Source organism: Bombina bombina, chromosome 4 (genome assembly GCF_027579735.1).
Source record: "Bombina bombina isolate aBomBom1 chromosome 4, aBomBom1.pri, whole genome shotgun sequence".
Lineage (NCBI taxonomy): Eukaryota > Metazoa > Chordata > Amphibia > Anura > Bombinatoridae > Bombina > Bombina bombina.
This window is the reverse complement of record NC_069502.1, coordinates 224,451,414-224,471,008: the sequence shown is the minus strand read 5'-3', so window position 1 is coordinate 224,471,008 and position 19,595 is coordinate 224,451,414.

Genomic DNA, 19,595 nt, shown 5'->3' with positions numbered 1-19,595 from the left:
GTTTTTTACTCCCAGTGCAGGGGTAGTTTGTAGGAGGCATGGCATAACAGCACAATACATACAGTATGTGTGTGTTTGTGTGTATGTGTATATATATATGCTGTATTAGGCTACAATGTGTGATTTTTTTTAAATTTTGGGATGGTGGTGTGCCACAGGATTTTTTAATGTAAAAAAGTGTGCCACGGCAAAAAAAAGGTTAAAAATCACTGAGCTAAATCACAAAAAACAACAACACTAAATTACAGAAAATAATAAACAAATTACAAGATATTTAAACTAATTATACCTAATCTAATAAAACTATAAAAATAAAAAAGCCCCCCAAAATAAAAAAAAAACCTTAGCCTAAACTAAACTACCAATAGCCCTTAAAAGGGCCTTTTGCGGGGCATTGCCCCAAAGAAATCAGCTCTTTTACCTGTAAAAAAAAATACAATCAACCCCCACAACAGTAAAACCCACCACCCACACAACCAACCCCCCAAATAAAATACTAACTAAAAAAGCCTAAGCTCCCCATTGCCCTGAAAAGGGCATTTGGATGGGCATTGCCCTTAAAAGGGCAGTTAGCTCTTTTGCGGCCCAAAGCCCTAACCTAAAAATAAAACCCACCCAATACACCCTTAAATAAACCTAACGCTAACTGCCTGAAGATCGACTTACTGTTCTGAAGACCGGACATCCATCCTCAAGGAAGTGGCAGAAGTTTTCATCCAAGCCGGGTGAAGTGGTCCTCCAAACGGGCAGAAGTCTTTATCCAGACGGCATCTTCTATATTCATCCATCCGACGCGGAGCAGCTCCATCTTCAAGACATTCGACGCGGAGCATCCTCTTCATCCGGAGTCTTCTTACTGAATGACGGTTCCTTTAAGTGACGTCATCCAAGATGGCGTCCCTTAGATTCTGATTGGCTGATAGAATTCTATCAGTCAATAGAAATTAAGGTAGAAAAAATCCTATTGGCTGATGCAATCAGCCAATAGAACTGAAGTTCAATCCTATTGGCTGATCCAATCAGCCAAACGGATTGAGCTCACATTCTATTGGCTATTCCAATCAGCCAATAGAATGCAAGCTCAATCCTATTGGCTGATTGGATCAGCCAAAAGGATTGAACTTCAATCCTATTGGCTGATTGCATCAGCCAATAGGATTTTTTCTACCTTAATAGAATGCTATCAGCCAATCGGAATCTAAGGGACGCCATCTTGGATGACGTCATTTAAAGGAACCGTCATTCAGTAAGAAGACTCCGGATAAAGAGGATGCTCCGCGTCGGATGTCTTGAAGATGGAGCCGCTCCGCATCGGATGAATGAAGATAGAAGATGCCGTCTGGATGAAGACTTCTGCCCGTCTGGAGGACCACTTCGCCCGGCTTGGATGACGACTTCTCCCAGCTTCGTTGAGGACTTCGGCCCGGTTGGATGAAGACTTCTGACGCTTCCTTGAGGATGGATGTCCGGTCTTCAGAACAGTAAGTCGATCTTCAGGGGGTTAGTGTTAGGTTTATTTAAGGGTGTATTGGGTGGGTTTTATTTTTAGGTTAGGGCTTTGGGCCGCAAAAGAGCTAACTGCCCTTTTAAGGGCAATGCCCATCCAAATGCCCTTTTCAGGGCAATGGGGAGCTTAGGTTTTTTTAGTTAGTATTTTATTTGGGGGGTTGGTTGTGTGGTTGGTGGGTTTTACTGTTGGGGGTTTGTTTGTATTTTTTTTTACAGGTAAAAGAGCTGATTTCTTTGGGGCAATGCTCCGTAAAAGGCCATTATAAGGGCTATTGGTAGTTTAGTTTAGGCTAGGGTTTTTTTATTTTGGGGGGAATTTTTTATTTTGATAGGGCTATTAGATTAGGTGTAATAAGTTTAAATATCTTGTAATTTGTTTATTATTTTCTGTAATTTAGTGTTTTTTTTTTTTTGTGATTTAGCTAATTTAATTTATTTAATTGTTTTAAATTTAGTTAATGTATTTAATTGTAGTGTAGTGTTAGGTGTTATTGTAACTTAGGTTAGGTTTTATTTTACAGGTAAATTTTTATTTATTTTAGCTAGGTAGTTATTAAATAGTTAATAACTATTTAGTAACTAGTCTACCTAGTTAAAATAAATACAAATTTGCCTGTAAAATAAAAATAAACCCTAAGCTAGCGACAATGTAACTATTAGTTATATTGTAGTTAGCTTGGGGTTTATTTTATAGGTAAGTATTTAGTTTTAAATAGGAATTATTTAGGTAATAATATTAATTTTATTTAGATTTATTTAAATTATATTTAAGTTAGGGGGTTTTAAGGTTAGGGTTAGACTTAGGTTTAGGGGTTAATAAATTTAGAATAGTGGCGGCGACGTTGGGGGCGGCAGATTAGGGGTTAATAAGTATAATGCCGGTGGCAGTGATGTTAGGGATGGCAGATTAGGGGTTAATAAGTATAATGTAGGTGGCGGCGATGTTAGGGACTGCAGAATAGGGGTTAATAATATTTAACTAGTGTTTGCAAGGCGGGAGTGCGGCGGTTTAGGGGTTAATATGTTTATTCTAGTGGCGGCGATGTCCGGACCGGCAGATTAGGGGTTAAAATTTTATTTTAGTGTTTGCAATGCGGGAGGGCCTCGGTTTAGGGGTTAATAGGTAGTTTATGGGTGTTAGTATACTTTTTAGCACTTTAGTTATGAGATTTATGTTACGGCGTTGTACCATAAAACTCTTAACTACTGACTTTAAAATGCGTTAGGGATCTTGGAGGTAGAGGGTGTACCGCTCACTTTTTGGCCTTCCAGGACAGACTCGCAATACCGGCGCTATGGAAGTCCCATAGAAAAAAAGACTTTACAAGGTTTACATAAGTCGTTTTGCGGTAAGGTCAAAGAGGTGTGTGGTGCCCCTAAACCTGCAAGACTCGTAATACCAGCGGTAGTGAAAAAGCAGCGTTAGGACCTATTAACACTGCTTTTTCAGCCTAACGCACAACTCGTAATCTAGCTGAAAATTAATTTAAATTTTAGGATAATAAGCAAAAAAATGTCCCTATAAACAAGGTTGAATTGAATCCGCAGTAAAGACACTCAGACCTTACAACATAAATGCACCTCCAGGTGCTGATAAATGCATACTGGGCATTCACAGTCCCCCAGATAAACTGTTCATGTATGTTTGTGTATGAGTGTATGTATGTGTGTGTGAGAGAGTGGCTGTGTGTGTTTGTGTGCGTGTCAAGGAGAGTGGCTGTGTGTGTGTGTGTGTGTGTGAAGGAGAGTGGCTGTGTGAGGGAGAGGGGCTGTGTGTGTGTAAGGGAGATAGGCTGTGTGTGTGTGAGGGAGAGGGGCTGTGTGGTGTGTGTGTGAGGGAGAGGGGCTGTGTGGTGTGTGTGTGAGGGAGAGGGGTTGTGTGTGTGTGAGGGAGAGGGGTTGTGTGTGTGTGAGGGACAGGAATTGTGTGTGTGTGAGGGAGAGGGATTGTGTGTGTGTGAGGAAAAGGGGTTGTGTGTGTGTGAGGGAGAGGGGTTGTGTGTGAGGGAGACAGGTTGTGTGTGAGGGAGACGGGTCGTGTGCGAGGGAGAGGGGTTGTGTGTGTATGTGAGGGAGAGGGGTTGTGTTGACATTTCCACTTAGGGGTGTACCCACTTTTGTTGCCAATGGTTTAGACATTAATGGTTGTGTGTTGAGTTATTTTGAGGGGCAGCACGTTTACACTTTTATACAGGCTGTACACTCACTACTTTACATTGTAGCAAAGTGTAATTTCTTCAGTGTTGTCACATGAAAAGATATAATAAAAAAATGTGAGGGGTGTACTCACTTTTGTGAGATACTGTATGTGTATATATATATATATATATATATATATATACACAGTATCTCACAAAAGTGAGTACACCTCTCGCATTTTTGTAAATATTTTATTATATCTTTTCATGTGAAAACACTGAAGAAATTACACTTTGCTACAATGTAAAGTAGTGAGTGTACAGCCTGTATAACAGTGTAAATTTGCTGCCCCCACGAAATAATTCAGCACACAGCCAACTGTTGGCAACAAAAGTGAGTACACCCCTATATGGAAATGTCCAAATTAGGCCCAATGATCCATTTTCCCTCCCCAGTGTCATGTGACTTGTAAGTGTCACAAGGTCTCAGGTGTGAATGTGAAGCAGGTGTGTTAAATTTGGTGTTCAACATGGCACCTCATGACAAAGAACTCCCTGAGGATCTAAAAAATGAATTGTTGCTCTACATAAAGATGGCCTAAGTTATAAGAAGATTGTCAAGACACTGAAACTGAGCTGTAGCACGGTGGGCAAGACCATACAGTGGTTTCACAGGACAGGTTCCACTCAGAACAGGCCTCGCCATGGTCGACCAAAGAAGTTGAGTGCACATGCTCAGAGTCATATGCAGAGGTTGTCTTTGGGAAAAAGACGTATGAGTGCTGCCAGCATTGCTGCAGAGGTTGAAAGAGTGGGGGGGTCAGCCTGTCAGTGCTCAAACCATATGCCACACACTGCATCAAATTGGTCTGCATGGCAGTCGTCCCAGAAGAAAGCCTCTTCTAAAGATGATGCACAAGAAAGCCCGCAAACAGTTTGCTGAAGACAAGAAGACTAAGGACATGGATTACTGGAACCATGTCCTGTGGTCCGATGAGACCAAGATAAACTTATTTGGTTCAGATGGTGTCAAGCCTGTGTGGCGGCAACCAGGTGAGGAGTATAAAGACAAGTGTGTCTTGCCTACAGTCAAGCATGGTGGTGGGAGTGTCATGGTCTGTGCCTGCATGTGTGCTGCCGGCACTGGGGAGCTACAGTTCATTGAGGGAACCATGAATGCCAACATGTACTGTGACATACTGAAGCAGAGCATGATCCCCTCCCTTTAGAGACTGGGCCACAGGGCAGTATTCCAACATGATAACGACCCCAAACACAAATCCAAGACGACCACTGCCTTGCTAAAGAAGCTGAGGATAAAGGTGATGGACTGACCAAGCATGTCTCCAGACTTAAACCCTATTGAACATCTTTGGGGCATCCTCAAACGGAAGGTGGGGGAGCGCAAGGTCTCTAAATCCACCAGCTCTGTGATGTTGTCATGGAGGAGTGGAAGAGGTCTCCAGTGGCAACCTTTGAAGCTCTGGTGAACTCCATGCCCAAGAGGGTTAAGGCAGTGCTGGAAAATAATGGTGGCCACAAAAAATATTGACACTTTGGGCCGAATTTGGACATTTCCACTTAGGGGTGTACTCACTTTTGTTGCCAATGGTTTAGACATTAATGGCTGTGTGTTGAGTTATTTTGAGGGGACAGCACGTTTACACTTTTATACAGGCTGTACACTCACTACTTTACATTGTAGCAAAGTGTCATTTCTTCAGTGTTGTCACATGAAAATATATAATAAAAAAATGTGAGGGGTGTACTCACTTTTGTGAGATACTGTATATATATATATATATATATATATACAGTATCTCACAAAAGTGAGTACACCCCTCGCATTTTTGTAAATATTTTATTATATCTTTTCATGTGAAAACACTGAAGAAATTACACTTTGCTACAATGTAAAGTAGTGAGTGTACAGCCTGTATAACAGTGTAAATTTGCTGCCCCCACGAAATAATTCAGCACACAGCCAACTGTTGGCAACAAAAGTGAGTACACCCCTATATGGAAATGTCCAAATTAGGCCCAATAATCCATTTTCCCTCCCCAGTGTCATGTGACTTGTAAGTGTCACAAGGTCTCAGGTGTGAATGTGAAGCAGGTGTGTTAAATTTGGTGTTCAACATGGCACCTCATGGCAAAGAACTCCCTGAGGATCTAAAAAATGAATTGTTGCTCTACATAAAGATGGCCTAAGTTATAAGAAGATTGCCAAGACACTGAAACTGAGCTGTAGCACGGTGGGCAAGACCATACAGTGGTTTCACAGGACAGGTTCCACTCAGAACAGGCCTCGCCATGGTCGACCAAAGAAGTTGAGTGCACATGCTCAGCGTCATATGCAGAGGTTGTCTTTGGGAAAAAGACGTATGAGTGCTGCCAGCATTGCTGCAGAGGTTGAAAGGGTGGGGGGGTCAGCCTTTCAGTGCTCAAACCATATGCCACACACTGCATCAAATTGGTCTGCATGGCAGTCGTCCCAGAAGAAAGCCTCTTCTAAAGATGATGCACAAGAAAGCCCGCAAACAGTTTGCTGAAGACAAGAAGACTAAGGACATGGATTACTGGAACCATGTCCTGTGGTCCGATGAGACCAAGATAAACTTATTTGGTTCAGATGGTGTCAAGCCTGTGTGGCGGCAACCAGGTGAGGAGTATAAAGACAAGTGTGTCTTGCCTACAGTCAAGCATGGTGGTGGGAGTGTCATGGTCTGTGCCTGCATGTGTGCTGCCGGCACTGGGGAGCTACAGTTCATTGAGGGAACCATGAATGCCAACATGTACTGTGACATACTGAAGCAGAGCATGATCCCCTCCCTTTAGAGACTGGGCCACAGGGCAGTATTCCAACATGATAACGACCCCAAACACAAATCCAAGACGACCACTGCCTTGCTAAAGAAGCTGAGGATAAAGGTGATGGACTGACCAAGCATGTCTCCAGACTTAAACCCTATTGAACATCTTTGGGGCATCCTCAAACGGAAGGTGGGGGAGCGCAAGGTCTCTAAATCCACCAGCTCTGTGATGTTGTCATGGAGGAGTGGAAGAGGTCTCCAGTGGCAACCTTTGAAGCTCTGGTGAACTCCATGCCCAAGAGGGTTAAGGCAGTGCTGGAAAATAATGGTGGCCACAAAAAATATTGACACTTTGGGCCGAATTTGGACATTTCCACTTAGGGGTGTACTCACTTTTGTTGCCAATGGTTTAGACATTAAAGGGACAGTATACTGTAAAATAGTTTTTCCCTTAATGTGTTTACAATTGCTTTTTTTACCAACTGCAGAGTAAAAAATGTATGAAAATTAGCTTTTTAAGGTTTATTTCTGTATATTAAAGCTCTGGTTTTGTGTTTTGAAGCCACAGCCTAATAAAATGGGTTGAGCTTGTAGGTATAATCAGATCTCATTACTGTATCACATTGTGCACATATACCTGCTTCTTTATCTTATATCTGTCCTTAAAACAATCACTAATACTTTGAGAGAACAATGGAAAATCAACATTTTACTACCTTATCTCTGCTTTATCACACTGGGAGTGTAATTTCTTCTGCTGGCTGTGTTTACAAAGCTTATCTATAGCTGGTACGCGCGGCCACAAACTTTCAGAATAGGTGGGGATACCACATGCTAAATTAACAATTTCAAATGCCAATATAGGGGTAAAGGAGCTACTTGTAAACAATTTAATGCACTCCAGCAGGTAAAGTGGATCATTGGGAACAAATTAAAGGGGAGAAAATTTTTGAGTAAACTGTCCCTTTAATGGCTGTGTGTTGAGTTATTTTGAGGGGACAGCACGTTTACACTTTTATACAGGCTGTACACTCACTACTTTACATTGTAGCAAAGTGTCATTTCTTCAGTGTTGTAACTTGAAAAGATATAATAAAATATTTACAAAAATGTGAGGGGTGTACTTACTTTTGTGAGATACTGAGATACAGTTCAGAAAAGAGCACTCTCAGCTTAATGGCAACTGCCAGGGTGCCAACAGTTAGGTATATCAAGTAGAAGAAGGCACTCTCTGGTCTTTTCAAGTGTACTTTATTTGAAAAAGCATGACGTTTTGGGGGACACACTCCCCTTCCTCTGAGGTAACTGTACTTTCTTTCGTAAAATGATGATGGTCCACAATCCTTCATAACATATGGGATATATTTCCTGCCACTAGGAAGAAGTCAAGAAACCATACAAGAGCTTTAAAACTCTATAACTTCCCATCTCTCTTAGTGTTTTTCTTGGCCTCGTAGGAGATGGTTGAGAATAGAGGTTCTTCCAGCTACTTATGGATTACAAATTGGGAGCTCATACCTATGTGAGACCTTGATGAGTATCACTTACAAAGAAGAAAGAAAATAGTTTTCACAGCAGCTTAATGATACAGGGACACATAAATACCCTGTTATGTGCACAGCATTTCCCTAACAGGACTTTCAACATAACTACCCTCAGGTGTCACAGGGACTTGTCCCTAGCCTCCCCTGAGGGACTGAGGTATTTCTTACTGCAATCCTCTGCGGTACTTGATACCTGCATTGGATGGGCTCTCTACTGGATATTTCTGCAGCTGCATTAACATTGGCATGCCTGGTAAGCTAGTGGAGAGGTGCTGCATAAGGTAAGTGACTTTATACAGCACAGACACAGCTCAGAGGCTATTTCTAGGTACTCTGACACAGGTACAGCATAGCACATGACCCAATTTTATTCTTCATATCATATCCCTAACAGTTCTACTAGCATTGGGAACATTATTACAGAATCCTCTGACCATTTTTAACCCTCTGGAAGCTTTAAGGGTTTTTATTTGAGCACTTATAAAATTCTGTGTATGGCCCTTTAAGAGAACTGGCAATGGCTTAGTGCATGATGCGGTTCAGTAGTGCAGGCTCTGGTTAGGCTGGGGATTACATTTTGACAGAGTTTATAGGATTATTATACTTGGTGCGCTATATTTTTTTCACAAACAACTGAAAAAGTTTTTTTCATTAGACAATGAAACCAGCTTTACTCCTGGCTGTAGCTCCGCACCCTTAGTGTTTCCGGTCTTTCTCTCTCAATCCAGAGCCTCTGTGACTAGATTTCAGCTACAACAGTTGGGGCCTATTTCTAAACAGATTTTAATCTGATGTGTAGAGCCTGCCAGACCCAGGAAAGGGGTGAGTACCCATACAGGAGCTGCCATGGGGTAGTTAGGGCATCTTCTTATTTCTGGTGGATTCTATAAGAGTCTGAGGGAATATTAATATAGTGTAGAGGGCTCTCTACCAGGTTTTCTCTGTACGGTTTATTATATAAGGTGCTATTGTATATTGTAATATTAGTACAAACATGGAACAAAATATGTCTGTCCCTACTGTTATTTCCATAGAGGAGTCAGTTACTGATATCCCTCTATATACATAAATATGTTTATTTTGCAAAGATGTTCCAGTATGACAGGTCACTTGAATCTGTAAGAATTGTATACCTGAAATGTTGCATACATTTCAGCCACAACAGTCTAATATTTATAGGAAATTCTCCCTGAACTTGACAATCATGGGGAAAACTACTGTTTTTACTCCTGAAGTTAAAAATAAAATATACATAATAGTGACTGTTTGTTTAATAATCTTAGGTTCAAAATTGATAACATACTCTCTGAAGGTTTTTTTTATAAAAAGACCATAGGCAGCTGTACACAAATTTATTATAATGGGCCAGATTACAAGTGGAGCATTAAATATCGATTTTGCGAAAGCGATATTAGTGCTCCACTGAGTAATACCAGTGCACGCTAATATGCGCTGGTATTACAAGTTTATTGCTAGCAATCATTGCATTCATAAGAGCGTGCTTCTATAAACTCAAATGGGAGCCTAGTTCTCATGCCTGTTATTGCAGTTACAGGAATCATAATAGACTCAATCCTTATGCATCTATTTTCCATATGGAACTGCATTTTTAAGATTTAGATGATGTGTCTCTTCCTACAATAAGCTCTATCCATTCGTAGCTCAGTGCATGGAGGTGGTGGGCCTTTTGGTTGCTGCTTCAGTTGCAGTTTGTTTAGCCCCCTCTTCACTTGAGATCCCTTTAATGGCTATGCTACATTAGTAGGTAATGAATTATCTACACTTGGCACACAGAGTGCTTTGGATTTCTCCATCAGTCAATCTTTTTATTAAAGAAACAAAGTCCGTCTTTTTCCCTTGGGATCTCCTTCCTTCACTAGTCTTGGTCTATTGTACCAAAGAACTTCAGTCTCTCTGGTTGGGGGCCATTCTGCGTTTCTCAAAGATTGCAAGGCGTTTGGTATCACCTTGAGGCAAGGTTACCAATCAACATTCCGGAACGTCAAGCAATCTTCGAGCTAGTCAGCCCTGTCCTCTATTGAAGGAGGAAAGTTTATCTGTTACCAGTCGGACAACATCATGGTGGTGGCTTACCTCACGGACGTTAACTGCAGTCCACTAGCCATGCAGGAAGTGTCTATTGCTCTGTCTTGGGCTGAAAGGAATTATAGATCCATATTGGCAATCACAATACCATGTGTAAATAACTGTGAGGTGGATCATTCCAGCAGTTGATTGGTCCATTCATGATAGTGGTCCCTCCTTAGAACATTTTTGATTGCTTATTGATCTAATGGGCTTACATGACATAGTTCTAATGGCCTCGTTCTTAAATCTCACACTTCAAAGTTATTTTGCAAGATCACAAGATCCTAGGTTCAAATATTAGTAACCTTGGTATATCATCTAGCATACCTGTTTCCTTTGTTTGTTTTTATTACAAGAGTCTTTCTTGGATCAGTCAGGAGTCAATACTAGTAATATTAGTTGCTCCAGTCTCGCACCAAAGGACTTGGTATGCAGACTTATTGCATATTTCCTTTTGCTTTTCATAGCTCTTTTCCTCTGAGACAGACTCTGTTGTCTCTAGGTTCTCTTTCTATCAAGATCTCAAATCTTTAATTTAAGGGCATGGAGTTTGAACGCCTAGTTTTGGAACATAGAGATTTATTTGATTTAGCCATTGAATCTTTAATGCAGACCAGAAAGCCTGTAACACAAGATACTTAACACAAGACATACTTTAAATGGTATTCTTCCAGAGGGTTTTCTTGGTATCCTTTAAAATTCCTAGAATCCTTCAGTTTTCAGGATGCCCTGGTCAAGGGTTTGCCCACCATTTTCTGCCTTATCTATTTTTCATAGAAAGTTAGTTAAACTTCCTGAGGTTTAGACTTTTGTTCAGGTGTTAGTTAGAATTAGGCCACTGATGGAACCTTTTTTCTCCAACCTTACTTTTCTATATATTACAAGTTTCTTCTCTTGAACCTTTGCATTACATTGCTATTGTCTATTAAGTACTCTTTCTTTTAGCAATAAAGAGTTTCTAAATCGTTAACCTTGTCTGTGATTCTACATTTCTCACTATCACAAAGTTAAGGCTATACTTTGTTCTAAATATAATTTTCTTCGTAAAGGAAAATATTCATTGTGTTTAGATCATGCTAACTCTAGGTGCGAATATTACATAATCTGCTCCAAGCAACTATAGTTTTCAGTCAAACTTCTGTTTTGTTTTAACACTACTAAATCTAGCAAGGGGCAGAAAGCTACTAAGGTAGCATTTGTCTCTTAACTAATAAGAAGGGATTCAAAACTTTCTTGATGGTTAAAAGGTCACCTTTCTAAGAGCATTACAGCTCTTTCTTCAAGAGCAATTTCAACATTGTGGGTTTTTGAAAGATTTTACATCTTTAGAGCAGATTTGCAAAGCTGCAACATGTCTTATCTGCATATTTTTTTCAGAGTTTATCGCTTGAGGTCCTTCAGGCCACAGTGTCGGCTAAATAAGAACTGCCAGAATTTTCTCCCCACTCTTTCCATAACATAGACCATCGGCTTGAGTATTTATCCCATATGTTATGTAGGACTGTGGACCATCATCATTTTCCCATTTTTGAGAGGCAGTTCTAATTACACTTCTATAGACCCTGCTTTGCCTTTCCTACCTTTCTGTCCTATTCTTTACTCGGCTATACATAAAACTAAGAGAGAGAGATGGGAAGTGGGAGGGTTTTAAAGCTCTTGTATGGGTTCTTGACCTCCTCCTAGTGGCAGGAAATATATCCCATATGTTATGGAGGACTGTGGACTACCATCATTCTGAAAGAAAATAATTTATCAGGTAAGAATAAATTTTGTTTTTACATGTATTTATGTAATGTTTTATGCAACCTTTTTTCTTCCCCTACCCTTTACACAAACTCTCAAGTCATGCTAACCCTCAAGTGTGCTGCCCCTCCAAAATCTTCCTTCTTAGGCACCAGCCTTGTTGGCCTAGGCCATAATACGCCCCTGGGCAGAATATTCAGCCTGTCAACTTAAAAAAACTGGCAGCATTGACATGTCATGTGACATTACAAGCTTTCAAAGTATGTAAGTAAGGAGTATGTAAGAATCAGCTACAGGATGCATGCAAAAAAAAACCCTGATCATTTTACAAAAAAAGCATTTTAAAGAACAGAAACATGTTGCAAAAATGCTGCTATGCACTCATATTCCACATTTAGGTCCCTTTAAAGGAACATGCTACCCATTTGCAGTTGATGATGAAGCATATCTGTAAAAAAAACTTACTAGAAAATATAATGTTAAAAAGGAAGATATTTTACCTCATAATTTCTTCAGTAGCCCCATTCCATTGTAGAGGAACTTTAAATATCCAATTGTGATGATTGTCCTGGAACTTACTTGGGAGCATACATCTGCATATGCAGACAAGTCACATTATTCCGCTCCTAAGTTTAAGGAAGTTTATCAAATCTCACAAGATTATGGCAAAATCCCATATCACATTAAAGCAAAACATGAACTCAGCACTGATGGTGCTGATTGGCTATTTGTTTTCTTGGCATTTAGATAAAAAAAAATTTATTATTATTATTTAGCATAAAAAAGTAGTAACACTGGTGAGCTGATGTTTGTTTTAAGTAAAGAAACACAGAGGTAAACATCATATTTTTTTCTCTCTCACAGTTGCATCAAGGATAAATGAGAATTTATATTGAGTAATAACCCTTAAACTCCACTTTTACCAGAATGTATGTTTTTCAAAACAAAAACAAAAAAAACGCAATATGCAGATTTTTTTTTTTTTTGCAATTTAAAATATACACTATTTGTGTAAAACATTTAGCATTTTTAATAAGTCTTAAGTAATTGTTTTCTGCATAGAACTAAATTCTTAGTTATATGACAATACTCATACAATACATTTACTTTTTAAGGAATTTAAATATTTAATAAATAAAGTTATATTCTGCATACCAAGCACCATTTCAGTATCTGTTTCTTAGACTGTCTCTACTGTATTTATATCTGTCTACAGAATTTGTAGAATTTATATCCATCCCTAAAATATGGTTTTGTAGTGACCCTTATCTCCCCTCACATTCCAAGTTTGTTAAATATGTACTACATACTAGACATTGGGCCTGAATCCCCACCTATTATTTTGCTCTTCCTAATATATATTCCACTTGTATAATTAGGATAAAAAATGAAGCACCAAATAAATCCTGCATCATATCAGTTTGAGGGGGCGTGTGAGGATTCAGTAGGAATTTAAGGCTGAACTACAGAACTTCTGAGAATGCAGGAGCCAGACAGACAGGCTAGAGGCAAAATATTAACCCTTCCAAATCTAGAGTATCTCTCAACGCAAAGGGCTACGCTACACATTAATTATGATGAGCATTGAAGTGTCACCTCATTGAAACTGACAATAAGAAACCTACTTCCATTCATTATTTTAGCATCTTCCAAACGTCAGCTACCCTGAATTTACCAGGTGGTAACTTTACATGGTTAATGCTCTGAGGCCCATTTATCAAGCGCCGTATGGAGCTTGTGGGTCCGTGTTTCTGGCGAGTCTGAGGACTCGCCAGAAACAGCAGTTATGAAGCAGTGGTCTTAAGACCGCTGCTCCATAACTCTGTCTGCCTGCTCTGAGCAGGCGGACAGGAATCGGCACAATTCAACCCGATCGAGTACAATGGGGTTGATTGACACCTCCCTGCTGGCGGCCGATTGGCTGCGAGTCTGCAGGGGGCGGCGTTGCACCAGCAGCTCTTGTGAGCTGCTGGTGCAATGCTGAATACGGAGAGCGTATTGCTCTCCGCATTCAGCGATGTCTATCGGACCTGATCCGCACTGTCGGATCGGGTCCGACAGACATTTGATAAATGGGCCTCTCTGTGTAGAGCAAAGAGAGATGCAACAGAGGGATTGAGATAAAAAATAAATAAAATATAATAATATATAATTATCAGTTATCAGTCAGCCAGAGTGGAGTAGCTGTACAATAATTTAAAGTTTATTTGAAATATTACAGGAAATTATTTATTTATATGTAATTAAAAAAAACTTGTTTTCAAGGCACTTTTTTGATTGATATATATACAGTATATATATATATATATATATATATATATATATATATTTATATATATGGGAATAGGTAGCTGAATATAGCCCCAGCCCCCCCCCCCCACCTGTAACCCATTGACATTGATATTTAAACCCAACTTTTGGCACATTTTTGCATGCAAATAAGCCTGAACAAAATTTAAAGTGACAGTCTAAATACTTAGTCATCTTAAAGTTTTACCTTAGATTAAGCTGCACCCCTTTCTATATCATGCAGCAGTAACAGTAAAATGGCTGCCACTTTGAAATGGCTGCCAAACACTGCCCACTGATGACATCACAATCTGGGCTGCATATAGCATCCAATCACAAAAGGCTCACTAATTTGGATTCAACAGACTGTCAACGCTATTCATCAGAGTGCCTCGATGCAGCCCAGACCATGATGTCATCAGTAGGCAGAGCTTGGCAGCCATTTCAAAGTGGCCAGAAACAATATTCATTTTAAAATAACTTTTTTATCATTCTTGCTGCATGATATAGAAAGAGTGCAGGAGGATATTTGCAGCTTAATCTAAGGTAAGAATTTAAGATGACTAAGGTGTAGACTGTCCCTTTAAGGAAGTAAATAAAATGGTGCAGAGTCATATAAAGACAAAGCAAAGGTTCCAGGATATTGACAATCGGTATATTGTAACTTTAGGTTTTTTTGAGCATGTCGGGTAAGCATGCAAGCAAAAACATTTTACTTTTAACTTGTAATATGTGTGGTACCCGATGCGCGCAAAAAGCTGAAGTCGAGCGTACAAGCGGGAGCGATAAATAGCGCTGCACTCGTAATCTAGCCCTTGGTCGGAAAGCAAAAAACATTTTTTGGAGCAAATAGGCCGTGATCACAATCTATTGTCAATGTATTTAATCTGGTGAGCTAATGACAAGGGATATCTGTGTATAGCCACCAAGCTCCTGTGCCTACCTAGGTATGTGTTTTAATAAAAGATACCAAGAGAACTAGGTTGATCAAACAATTAAATTGAAAAGCCTCTTAAAAATTGCATTCTCTGTCTGAATCATTAAAGTTACATTTTAACTTGCACGTCCCTTTAAAGGGACATAAAACAGTAGGAACCAACATAAGTTTCTAAATATATAATGCAGCCAAAGCTTACCTGAAAAACAGTTTCTGTTTTAACCCCCATTAACCCTTTTAATGCAGGCATAGTTTTGTTTGCAGCAAGCTCCCCCCTGGGCATTTCCATATATGGAAGGTGCTATCCAGGCCATAGCTTCTGCAGAATGCACTTATGCATGTGCACGGTAGGGGGCAGAGCCACATGACACCTGACTAAAGCAGTACACAGTATAATACTGAAGCTTTCACAAAACAAGTGACATTATCCCCATGGAAAAGAACAAGCCTCATGGCAACAAACAATAGCAGTTCCTGCTGTCCTTCCTCAGCCCCCCCATTGCTTGAATAAGTAATTATCCTCACATGCACACTTTGTTATATTATACCAAAAGGTTTGGAGTAGGACACTGATAAGGGGGAGGATCAGGCTACTCTTGGCATTACTAGTGTAAGTAATTTTGCAGATTTTTGAAAATGTTATTAAAATTCTTATGGTTTTTTTTTACACTTTTTTTCACACACTGTTTTACCTCAGTTTACCCTTTTATAATGTGGACATAACTCAAAATGTTTTATGGCACTTTAAGTAGTGTAATAAACCTTGTTAGGAAAATACTGTATCAGAAAAAGAACAAAACATCACCGGGGTGGGAAACTGGTAGCTTGGGGTGTTGTGGAGTTCGAAAGCTTCTTCTGCACAGAACACTTGTGCTTCTTCTCTATTGACTTATATTGTAGCCAATTAGTGCTGTGTCATGCACAACTCCACAGGAGTGAGCTCAATGTTATCTGTATGGCACACATGAATTAACAGTCTCTTGCTGAGAAAAGCTAATAAAAAAGCATGTGATAAGAGGCTGTCTGTAGTGGCTTAGAAACAGGCAGAAATTTAGAGGTTTAAATGTTATAAAGTATTGTAATATAACAATGATGGTTGTGCAAAGCTGGGAAATGAGTAGTAAAGGCGTTATCTATCTTTTTGACCAATAACAGTTTTGGTGTATGCTGCCCCTTTAAATATCCTTATGTAAAGCACAGCTTTATGTCTCTTTAATTCACTATCTCTATGTTTCCACAGTTGAACTTAACACTTTTACTGTAGGTTAATTTTTAAGGTAAAAATACAGCACTTGGGGTCTGCATATATAGTATATGATTTTAAGCAAAATTTGTGTCTATACCCAATGTGGTCCTGAATTTTTTCATAGATGATATCAAGTTCAAAAATAATATGGCTAAGCATTACATTAGTTATAGAAGCATAGTAGATTATGTATCAGCAGCAGTGATTGGGACAAACATAACTATTAAAGCAAAAAAACTAGGGCATGTGGAATGCTGGTATGAAAATGGATTTAGCATGCAGTTTTTGCATAACAGACTAGATAATATGCTTAGATGTGTCTTCTGGTTCCTTTCAGTCATCAAAATGTATTTCTATGTTATAAACAAGTTATTATAGAACGCCGACAACGACCCCTCTAGCAGTGCATTCATTTAAAGGGGTTAAATGGGTCAGTCCAGCATTTCCAGACAGTGTGAAGAAATTGAAGAATTTGTGGAATTCAGTGGTAAATGAATCACAGTGTTGTCCATCAGTAACTCAACAGTGATTTGTTTTTCCAGCACTCTGCCATCCTATTTACAGGTTCATAGTTGCCAGCAGTCTCTGATTTTCATAGACAATTAGGAGTTTTTAAGATTCTGCTGAGCTCCCAATCAGGGTTCTATAATTAGACCAGATGGGACAAAACAGCATTTGACTGGGGTAGCAGAGGGGGAGAGCATAGTCCAGCTACTAATATTAGTCTCACATGCTGTCCAATAGCTGGGTGTCAACATGCTCTCATGTGAATCTGTGAGACTGCTGGCTATGGTTAGGTTTAGATCATAGAGGACATACAGTTAGGGGACATCATCTCATTCTTGGACCCAGACAGCACAATGTCCTGAGCCTGCCCTGCTCCCAATATTTCTTTAAGACTCTCTATCCCCCACTCATCTATATCTCTGCTGCTGGGATAAAGCCCTCACTTAGTTTGCTCAAAACTCACTTGTCATACTTGATTTACTTTAAATGGCATTCTGTGAACCATGCAGTATATTCAATTCACAAATCTAAAAATATCTTCCATTTAATTCCCTTTAAAATCAAATGCAAACCCAAAAAAATTCCCTACTGTTATATATTTATCTGAGTACCTAAAGGGACAGTAAACACATTCGGCTAGATTACGAGTCTTGCGTTAGCCTTAAAAAGCAGCGTTGAGGGGTCCCAACGCTGCTTTTTAACGCCCGCTGGTATTACGAGTCAAGCAAGAGAGGGTCTACCGCTCACTTTTTTTCCGCGATTTTAGATTACTGCAAATCCCCTTACGTCAATTGCGTATCCTATCTTTTTAATGGGATTTTCCTAACGCCGGTATTACGATCGCCTGAAAAAGTGAGCAGTAGACCCTGTCCTGGCAAGACTCTTACCGCATTTAAAAGTCAGTAGTTAAGAGTTTTATGGGCTAACGCCGGAACATAAAGCTCTTAACTAAAGTGCTAAAAAGTACACTAACACCCATAAACTACCTATTAACCCCTAAACCGAGGCCCCACCCACATCGGAAACACTTAACTAAAATGTTTAACCCCTAATTTGCCGACCGGCCACTTTAACAAATTTATTAACCCCTAAACCACCTCACTCCCGCCTCGCAAACACTAGTTAAATTTTATTAACCCCTAATCTGCCATCCCTAACATCGCCGACACCTACCTACATTTATTAACCCTAATCTGCCGACCCCAACGTCGCCACTATTATATTAAATTTATTAACCCCTAAACCTAAGTCTAACCCTAACCCTAACACCCCCTAACTTAAATATAATTTAAATAAAACGAAATATTTAAAACTAAATACTTACCGATAAAATAAACCCTAAGATAGCTACAATATAGTTACATTATAATAGTTATATTGTAGCTAGCTTAGGATTTATATTTATTTTACAGGCAACGTTGTATTTATTTTAACTAGGTAGAATCGTTATTAACTATTTAATAACTTCCTAGTTAAAATAAGTACAAATTTACCTGTAAAATAAATCTTAACCTAAATTACAATTACACCTTAACACTACACTATCATTAAATTAATTAAATAAATTACCTACAATTAAATTAAATAAACTAAAGTACAAAAAAAAAAAACATCTTGAAGACATCCGACGCGGAGCATCCTCTTCCATCCGACGGCGACTGAAGAATGAAGGTTCCTTTAAGTGACGTCATCCAAGATGGCGTCCCTTCAATTCCGATTGGCTGATAAAATCCTATCAGCCAATCGGAATTAAGGTAGGAAAGGATTGATCTCGCATTCTATTGGCTGTTCCAATCAGCCAATAGAATGCAAGCTCAATCCTATTGGCTGATTGGATCAATCAGCCAATAGGATTGAAGTTCAATCCTATTGGCTGATCCAATCAGCCAATAGGATTGAGCTCGCATTCTATTGGCTGATTGGAACAGCCAATAGAATGCGAGATCAATCCTTTCCTACCTTAATTCCAATTGGCTGATAGGATTCAATCGGAATTCAATCGGAATTGAAGGGACGCCATCTTGGATGACGTCACTTAAAGGAACCTTTATTCTTCAGTCGCGGTCGGATGGAAGAGGATGCTCCGCGTCTAATGTCTTCAAAATGGACCCGCTCCGCTTTGGATGGAAGAAGATAGAAGATGCCGCCTGGAAGAAGACTTCTGCCTGTCTGGATGTCCTCTTCTGGCCGGATCGGATGAAGATTTCTGCCCCTCTGGACGTCCACTTGTGCCCGGCTGGGTGAAGACGGCTCAAGGTAGGGTGATCTTCAAGGGGGTAGTGTTAGGTTTTATTAAGGGGGGATTGGGTGGGTCTTAGAGTAGGGTTGGGTGTGTGGGTTTTAATGTTGGGGGGGTATTGTATTTTTTTTCCAGGTAAAAGAGCTGATTACTTTGGGTCAATGCCCTGCAAAAGGCCCTTTTAAGGGCTATTTGTAATTTAGTATAGGGTAGGGAATTTTATTATTTTGGGGGGCTTTTATATTTTATTAGGGGTATTAGATTAGGTGTAATTAGTTTAAAAAAAAATGTAATTCTTTTTTTATTTTCTGTAATTTAGTGTTTTGTTTTTTTTGTACTTTAGTTTATTTAATTTAATTATAGTTAATTGTAGGTAATTTTAGGTAATTTATTTAATTAATTAAATGATAGTGTAGTGTTAGGTGTAATTGTAATTTAGGTTAGGATTTATTTTACAGGTAAATTTGTACTTATTTTAACTAGGTAGCTATTAAATAGTTAATAACTATTTAATAACTATTCTACCTAGTTAAAATAAATAC